The sequence below is a fragment of the Triticum dicoccoides genome, chromosome 1B, assembly GCF_002162155.2.
Source record: "Triticum dicoccoides isolate Atlit2015 ecotype Zavitan chromosome 1B, WEW_v2.0, whole genome shotgun sequence".
Lineage (NCBI taxonomy): Eukaryota > Viridiplantae > Streptophyta > Magnoliopsida > Poales > Poaceae > Triticum > Triticum dicoccoides.
Genome location: NC_041381.1, coordinates 370104383 through 370112227, shown reverse-complemented (window position 1 = coordinate 370112227; position 7845 = coordinate 370104383).

Genomic DNA, 7845 nt, shown 5'->3' with positions numbered 1-7845 from the left:
CAATGTGATCTTGGACCACTAAAATGAAAATGTAGAGTCTTGAGCTTTTGCCAATGTTTGTCTTTAGCACCTAGAAGGGGTTCAACATCCTCTTGCCCATGCCACTCCAATGTTGAACTTATCTAAAATATACTAGATGAAAATATTAGTCCAACAAGAGATATGTTGGCATTAATTACCAAAATCACCCAAGGAGCACTTGTGCTTTGAATCTCCCCCTTTTTGGTAATTGACAACAACATACATCAAAGCTTTAGATAAGGATATAGGGAAATGGCAAGTAAAACTTTGGAAAGACATGTAACATTCATATGCTCCCCCTACATGTATGCAATCATGTGATAATGGAATATGAGAGCATGAGAATGCATAAGCATGACAGAGAAAGCAACGAGTTACATGTCTCTTGGCTATATGCATCAGAGCAAATGGTGTGGATACTGGAAATATACCTTCACGTTCATGAGTCCTTCTTGCAAACAATATATACCTCAGCAAGAGATCTTCATGCACACGAGTGTGATGCATATACTTACCTTGTGATCATGAACTAGCTTTTGAAGAGATGAACCTGAGTAAACAAGGTTGGATAACACACGAACATCCACTAGACAAAGCAAGAGCAGGAAGTCACAAGTGTACCAAGATTGGGATGACATGTAGAGAGTGAGTACTAGGTACTCTATTTTGATATAGACATGTCCTTAAAGAGTAAAGATATGCGATGAATTAGAGGAAATTTTCTTCCCTTGGAACTGAGCTCTCTCCCGCTAAATATGATATTGGGTAATGGGAGAACATAGGGGAAAAAATCAGAGCGAACACGAAAATCAGAGTAAAACAGTCATACCAATCATAACACATACTAACATGTCTTTCCCCTCTTGAAGACATGAGACATCTCTCCTCTTATGGATAAGAAGCATCAGGAGAAGCTTTAGGTGTGCATTCTTTCTTATGTGATAAGCTTTGATGTGCTCTCTCTCTCCCTTTGACATCAATTTCCAAGAAGGGATCTTCTGGAGCATGAGTCAAGTAGGTTTGGTCCTTGAGTCACATTACAAAGCAACATGTAATACAGAATGCTGGTAGAGGACAAGAATCATTTAGTGGAGCTGGAACAAATATGCAGGATGCATATGGCAAAGTGTTTTCTCAGCATTGAAATTGGTAACACCGAGTTGTTATCTTTGGTGGCACCGAGGTGGTTTGGTTTAGCCGAAAGAAAGAAACCGGTGAGACCGAGTTCAACACAGAGAGAAAACAATTGTCATCTCAGCTCACTTAGGCAAACGAGATCTCACAAAGATTTGCAAGGAATTAAATGAAGGATTTGCAATGAATTGGATGCAGGGAATGCAGAACATAACAGGGAAAGGAAAAGAAAAGAAATCTAGATGAAGTTTTTTTTGAAAGGGGAACACGCATGCAAGAGACAAATGCAAGAACATATAGAAACAAAAGAGAACTTCATCTAGAGTTGGTCGGCGACAAGGTCACCTATGTTAGAGTATATTGACTTAGGAGTCAAGTGAAGGCAGTTGATCATAGGTCATACTCATCATTTAAGCTCAAAATGGGGTTGCCATTTTTAGTTTAAGCATTTTGATGTATTCACATCTTGTTGAGATGCTTTGACCCATGAGTTGGGGTAAAGCTTCTCTAAGATTGAATAACATACCTTGGGTGGTGGTGTTGATCTTGATCATGTAATTGAACTTGTGTGGGATGCTCAAGGTTGATGTAGCTCATCAAGAGTTGGGAGCACCACTTGCAGTTGGAGTTCATCTACCTACATGAGTTAGTCTTGCAAGGAAGAGCACTTGTGTATCCAAAATGACAATCATGAAATTTGATATAAATAAATTGTCAAAGGATATATTGAAAGGATTCGTGCTTCCTTGTCTTCAACCACCATATTGTAGAGACTTGGAGATGTGGAGATTGCTTAGAATGTGATTGAGTTGCAATGTCATAGACTTGGGCTTATCCAAGTACCTACAAGGGTTAGATAGCATGCAAGAGTACAAGAATGTCCAAGACATATGATCATCATCATAAGAGAAGTTTCAAGGATTAGTCAAAGAAAGGATGATGCCTTGCATGCATCTAAAATGGAGTTTCTACTCCAAGTTTGAGGCATCAATGATGTTCAGCTCACCTCTCAAACGGCAAAACACTTTCTCATCAAGCGGTTTGGTTAATATATCCGACAATTGCTTATTGGTACGAATATGCTTAAGCTTGATATCTCCCTTAGCAACATGATCTCGAATGAAATGATGACGAACTTCAATATGCTTAGTTCGAGAATGTTGCACGGGATTATGAGCAATCTTAGTAGCACTCTCATTGTCACAAAGAAATGAACATGTTTCACATATATCCCATAATCTTTAAGGGTTTGGGTCATCCAAAGTAATTGAGCACAACATGAACCGGTGGCGACGTATTCCGCTTCGGCGGTGGATAAGGATACCGAGTTTTGTTTCTTGGAGGACCAAGACATAAGATATCTACCAAGAAATTGACAGGTACTCGAAGTGGACTTTCTATCAACCTTGTCACCGGCATAGTCCGAATCGGAGTAGCCAACAAGATCAAAAGAAGACCTCTTAGGATACCAAATGCAAAAGTTTGGTGTGTGAATTAAGTATCTCACTATCCTTTTCACAGCCTTAAGATGACATTCTTTGGGGGCCACTTGATATCATGCACACATGCACACACTTAGCATAATATCAGGACGGGAGGCACATAGATATAACAATGAACCAATCATAGAGTGGTAAACCTTTTGGTCAACCGGTTCGCCATCCTTTCTCAAGTCAAGATGTCCACTAGTAGGCATGGGGGTACTCATACCTTTGCATTCTTGCATGTGAACTTCTTGAATAAGTCCTTGGTGTACTTTGTTTGAGAGATAAAGGTCCCCTCCTTAGTTTGCTTGATTTGCAAGCCAAGAAAGAACTTGAGTTCACTCATCATAGACATCTCAAACTTCTCTGACATTAACTTTCCAATCTTTTCACTAAAATGAGGGTTAGTTGAACCAAATATGAGATCATCAACATAAATTTGGCACACAAATAATTCTCCATTAACCCTTTTAGTAAAGAGTGTAGAATCAATTTTACCAATCTCAAATCCTTTTTCAATAAGAAACTTAGTCAAACATTTATACCATGCTCTAGGAGCTTGTTTAAGACCATAAAGGGCTTTGTGAAGTTTGTAAACATGGTCGGGTTTCTTAAGATTAACAAAACTGGGAGGTCGTTTAACATAAACTTCCTCCTCAATTTCACCATTAAGAAAAGCACTTTTGATGTCCATTTGGTATAAGGTGATGTCATGATGGTTGGCATAAGCAAGTAATATGTGAATGGACTCAAGTCTAGCAACGGGGGCATATGTCTCACCATAGTCCATACCGTCAACTTGAGTGTAGCCTTGAGCAACGAGACAAGCCTTGTTTTGTACAACTTGTCCATCTTCATCTTGCTTGTTTCGAAACACCCATTTGGTTCCAATGATATTGTGCTTCTCATTGGGCTTTTCAACCAACGTCCACACTTCTTTCCTCTCGAAATTGTGCAGCTCTTCATGCATAGCGTTCACCCAATCTGGATCATCAAGAGCGTGTTCAACCTTCATAGGTTCGATGCTAGAAATGAATGAGTAATGTTCACAAAAATTAGCGAAACGAGTTTTAGAGCGAGTAATTCTCCCAGTTTGAATATCATCAAAGATTTGTTCAACGGGATGATCTCTTGAGACTCTTGCTCGAACTCATGAGAGGTTTTGTTTGGGTCGGGGTGGAACATCCTCTTCATTACTTGTTCTTCCTCTTGTCTTTCTTCGTTGTTGTTTGCGTTGTTGTTCTCCCATGGAGGGGGAGAAGGAGGTCGTCGAGGTTCATCTTGTTGTGCATCCTCGTTTTCATCGTCTTGATGTGTCCCACTCATGGATGCCTCCAAGTCAACTTGTGGTTCACCTTGTCGTGAAGTTGAGGCTTCCACTTGGGCGGACGAGGTACTCTCCATCACCTCCGTTGGGCGAATCTTGCCAATAGATAAGTCTTGTATAGCTTCCGAACGATCTTTGTCACCTACATCAATTGGCAATTTCTCTACGTGCGAGCCGTTAGATTCATCAAACTTCACATCTACCGTCTCTTCAACCTTTCGGGTGAAATTGTTGTAGACACGGTATGTGTGAGAGTTTGAGCCATAATCTAGTAGGAAACCTTCATGAGATTTAGGAGCAAATTTTGAACGATGATGCTTATCAAGAATGTAACACTTTGAGCTGAATACCTGAAAGTATCCAACTTGGGGTTTGTTACCGGTGAGAAGCTCGTATGCTGTCTTGCCGAGTAGCTTGTGAAGATATGTGCGATTCGTTTCATGAAAAGTTGTCTCAACCGCTTCTGCCCAAAATTGTTTTGGCGTCTTGTACTCATCAAGCATTGTTCTCGCCATTTCGATGAGTGTCCGGTTCTTCCTCTCAACAACTCCATTTTGTTGAGGTGTGTACGTAGACGTGAACTCATGTGAAATCCCTTCTTCATCAAGAAAGGTGTCCACATTGGCATTCTTGAACTCCGTTCCATTGTTTCTGTGAACCTTATTGATATTCACTTCAAATTGGTTTTGGGCCTTCCTAGCGAAGTTCTTGAAGATCTTTTGGACCCGCGACTTATCATCAAGAAAGAACACCCATGTAAATCTTGAAAAATCATCAACAATGACCAATCCAAACGAGTTACCACCGAGACTCTTGTAGGCATTGGGACCGAAAAGATCCATGTGAAGTAGCTCAAGTGGTCTTCTCGTGGTCATCATGTTCTTCATAGGATGACTTCCTCCAACTTGTTTTCCTGCTTGGCAAGCACTGCAAAGTCTATCCCTGTCAAATATAACATCTTTAACACCAAGGATATGATCACCTTTAATAAGCTTGTCAAGATTTCGCATGCCCACATGACCTAACCGTCTATGCCACAACCAACCTTTAGAGGATTTAGCAATTAAGAAAGTTCTAGGTTGAGCCTTTTTAGTGAAATCAACAATGTATAGATCACCTCTACGTATGCCGGTAAAGACCATATTATGATTATCTCTTCAAAACACTTGGCAATCTACTTCAGTAAATAGGACATTGAAACCGGAATCGGCTAGTCTACATACAGAAACTAAATTATAGCCAAGAGATTCAACGAGCATAACATTTTGTATGGAGCTGTCATGTGAGATGACCACCTTACCCTTTGAGTTATCACCAAAAGTGACATACTTCCAAGGGCCGTCATTTTCAGCAAGCTCACAAAACATATCCTTGTCTCTGGTCATGTGATTGGTACATCTACTATCAAGAAACCATTCCTTTCCTCCAGCCATGTAGCCGCGAAGGTTAGCCATAAGGCCAAAGTGTCTCATAGACTCATCGAGATCATAGTCACTATCATCATCCTCATCATAGTATCCAGGTTCAACATCATCTTGTGATTGTTCATTTCCTAGAGAGAGTGATTCATTAGTTTTGTGATCATGACAATGTGCATCTTTATGAATTCTAATGACTTCAGAAATGATATTGCTAATGATTCCAACATCTCCTTTGGCACGCATAAGGTCACAAAGCTCAAATAAACAATCTCCAAACTTAGAATCATTGGGATTCATCTTATTCAAAGTAATGGGCTTGTGAAGAATCTCATCTAATTTTTTCAAGGATTAGTCCAAAAATCGTTCCTCAAGAAATATCCATATAGTATAAGCACATTCAAAAGTTGTCAAGCGACCAATCAAATTTCTAGGCAAACCTCTAGTGATAAGATTGATAGTTATAAGATTGTGAATCATGTCAAGAGACTCATCAGGGGTAGGATGCAAGGGGTCAACAAGGGGTTCACAAGGAGTAGTAATGTACTTGTTCAAGTGCTATTCATGAAAAATTCCAAGCATCTCATTTTTCCACTCACTATAGATCTCTCCATCAAGCATAGGCACTCTACATCTAATACTCCCAATCGTAGACCCATCCATCTTCCTCCAATGGTGATTAAACCAAAGCAATGGAGACCAAAGCTCTGATACCAATTGAAAGGATCGAGAAGAGGTGTCTAGAGGGGGGGTGATTAGACCCGCAACAAGTCAAGATAGCAGTTTTTAAGTTTTTCAAGTTGAGGTTGCAAATTAGCACAATTTCAAGCATTCACAATACAATTCAAGCAACACATGAGTAGGTGGTTCTCCCTTAGAAAATGAGTAATGGAAGTGTAGGCACGATCTGATGGCTCTCTTCACGAATGGAGAATGGGTGGAGGGGTATATATAGCCTCCACACAAAATCTAGCCGTTACACACAATTCACCAAACTCGGTGGGACCGAATAGTGAAACTCAATCAGACCAATTCAGTTCAAAATGCGAATGTTAGAGTTTTCGGTGGGACCGACAACATCAACTCGGTGGGACCGATGTGCTAGGGTTAGGGTAAAACCTCAACTCAGTTTGACCGATTACACAAACTCGGTGAGACCAACTTTGGTAATAAGCAAACAGAGAGTTGGTCAAGCAAACTCGGTGGGACCGATTGCATATCTCGGTGGAACCGAAATTATTGCAACACACAACAGAGAGTTTGCAAGCCCATCTCGGTGAGACCGAGATCCCATCGGTGAGATCGAACTGATTAGGGTTTATGGCAGTGGCTATGTCAAATGAACTCGGTGGCGCCGGATAAATCAAATCGGTGGGGCCAAGTTTGAATTTTAGGTTTAGGACAAGTGTGGAAGTGAGAAAGTGGTTGAGGGCTTTGGAGCATATCAGTAAGCACTTTGAGAAAGCAAGCCGTTAAGCAACATTTCATCCCCTTTTAATAGTATTGGCTTTTCCTATGGACTCAATGTGATCTTGGACCACTAAAATGAAAATGTAGAGTCTTGAGCTTTTGTCAATGTTTGTCTTTAGCATCTAGAAGGGGTTCCACATCCTCTTATCCATGCCACTCCAATGTTGAACTTATCTGAAATATACTAGATGAAAATATTAGTCCAACAAGAGATATGTTGGCATTAATTACCAAAATCACCCAGGGAGCACTTGTGCTTTCATATCTCACTACAATAAAGTGTGGGTGACACTTGATCTAAACAATATTCTTATTTTCCTGTAAAATTATTCGCTTGCTTACTCCTAAGGAGAGAACTGGCATGTGAATCTAGGGGTATTTGTGTCATATAACATGGCCAACGGGTTTGACCTGACAATAACGATGTCTGACGACATTTTTGAGCAAACATCTAATGGACCGATGTCATTTTGAGATATCTAATGGCATTTTTGAGCAAGCATCTCATGGAACGATGGCATTTTTGAATAGTGTAATTTCTAATGGCAAAATTGAGTAGCGGGACACAATTAGGGGCCTAAATGGTAAAAATCATTTTTTTAGAAAGAGGCAAAAGACTTGCATCATTCATTCATTAAGATGGAGAATGCAGAGTTCAAGCATAGTGAATTCTCGCGGCATGATGGTGCCCAAATGCCTAGCTCCCGCGGAGATCAAGAGTTTAGCCTCGTCTTGAGTACGTCTAAGAATGTAGTATGGTGGTGCTGACTTCTTCCCGAAGATCCTAGCATTTCCCTCGTTCCAAAGGACCCAAATGACAGGCATGATAAGGGAGGTCAAGCCTTTTGGTTGGAGGTGTTTGGACCCGACATGGTCGTCCACCAAGATTTGACATTACGCTTCACAGCCTAGTAAATCTTAGAAAATTCTGATAACAACTTTTAGATGTTTCTAACAAAATTGTGTAGTTTATTTGCATTAGCCAACTAAA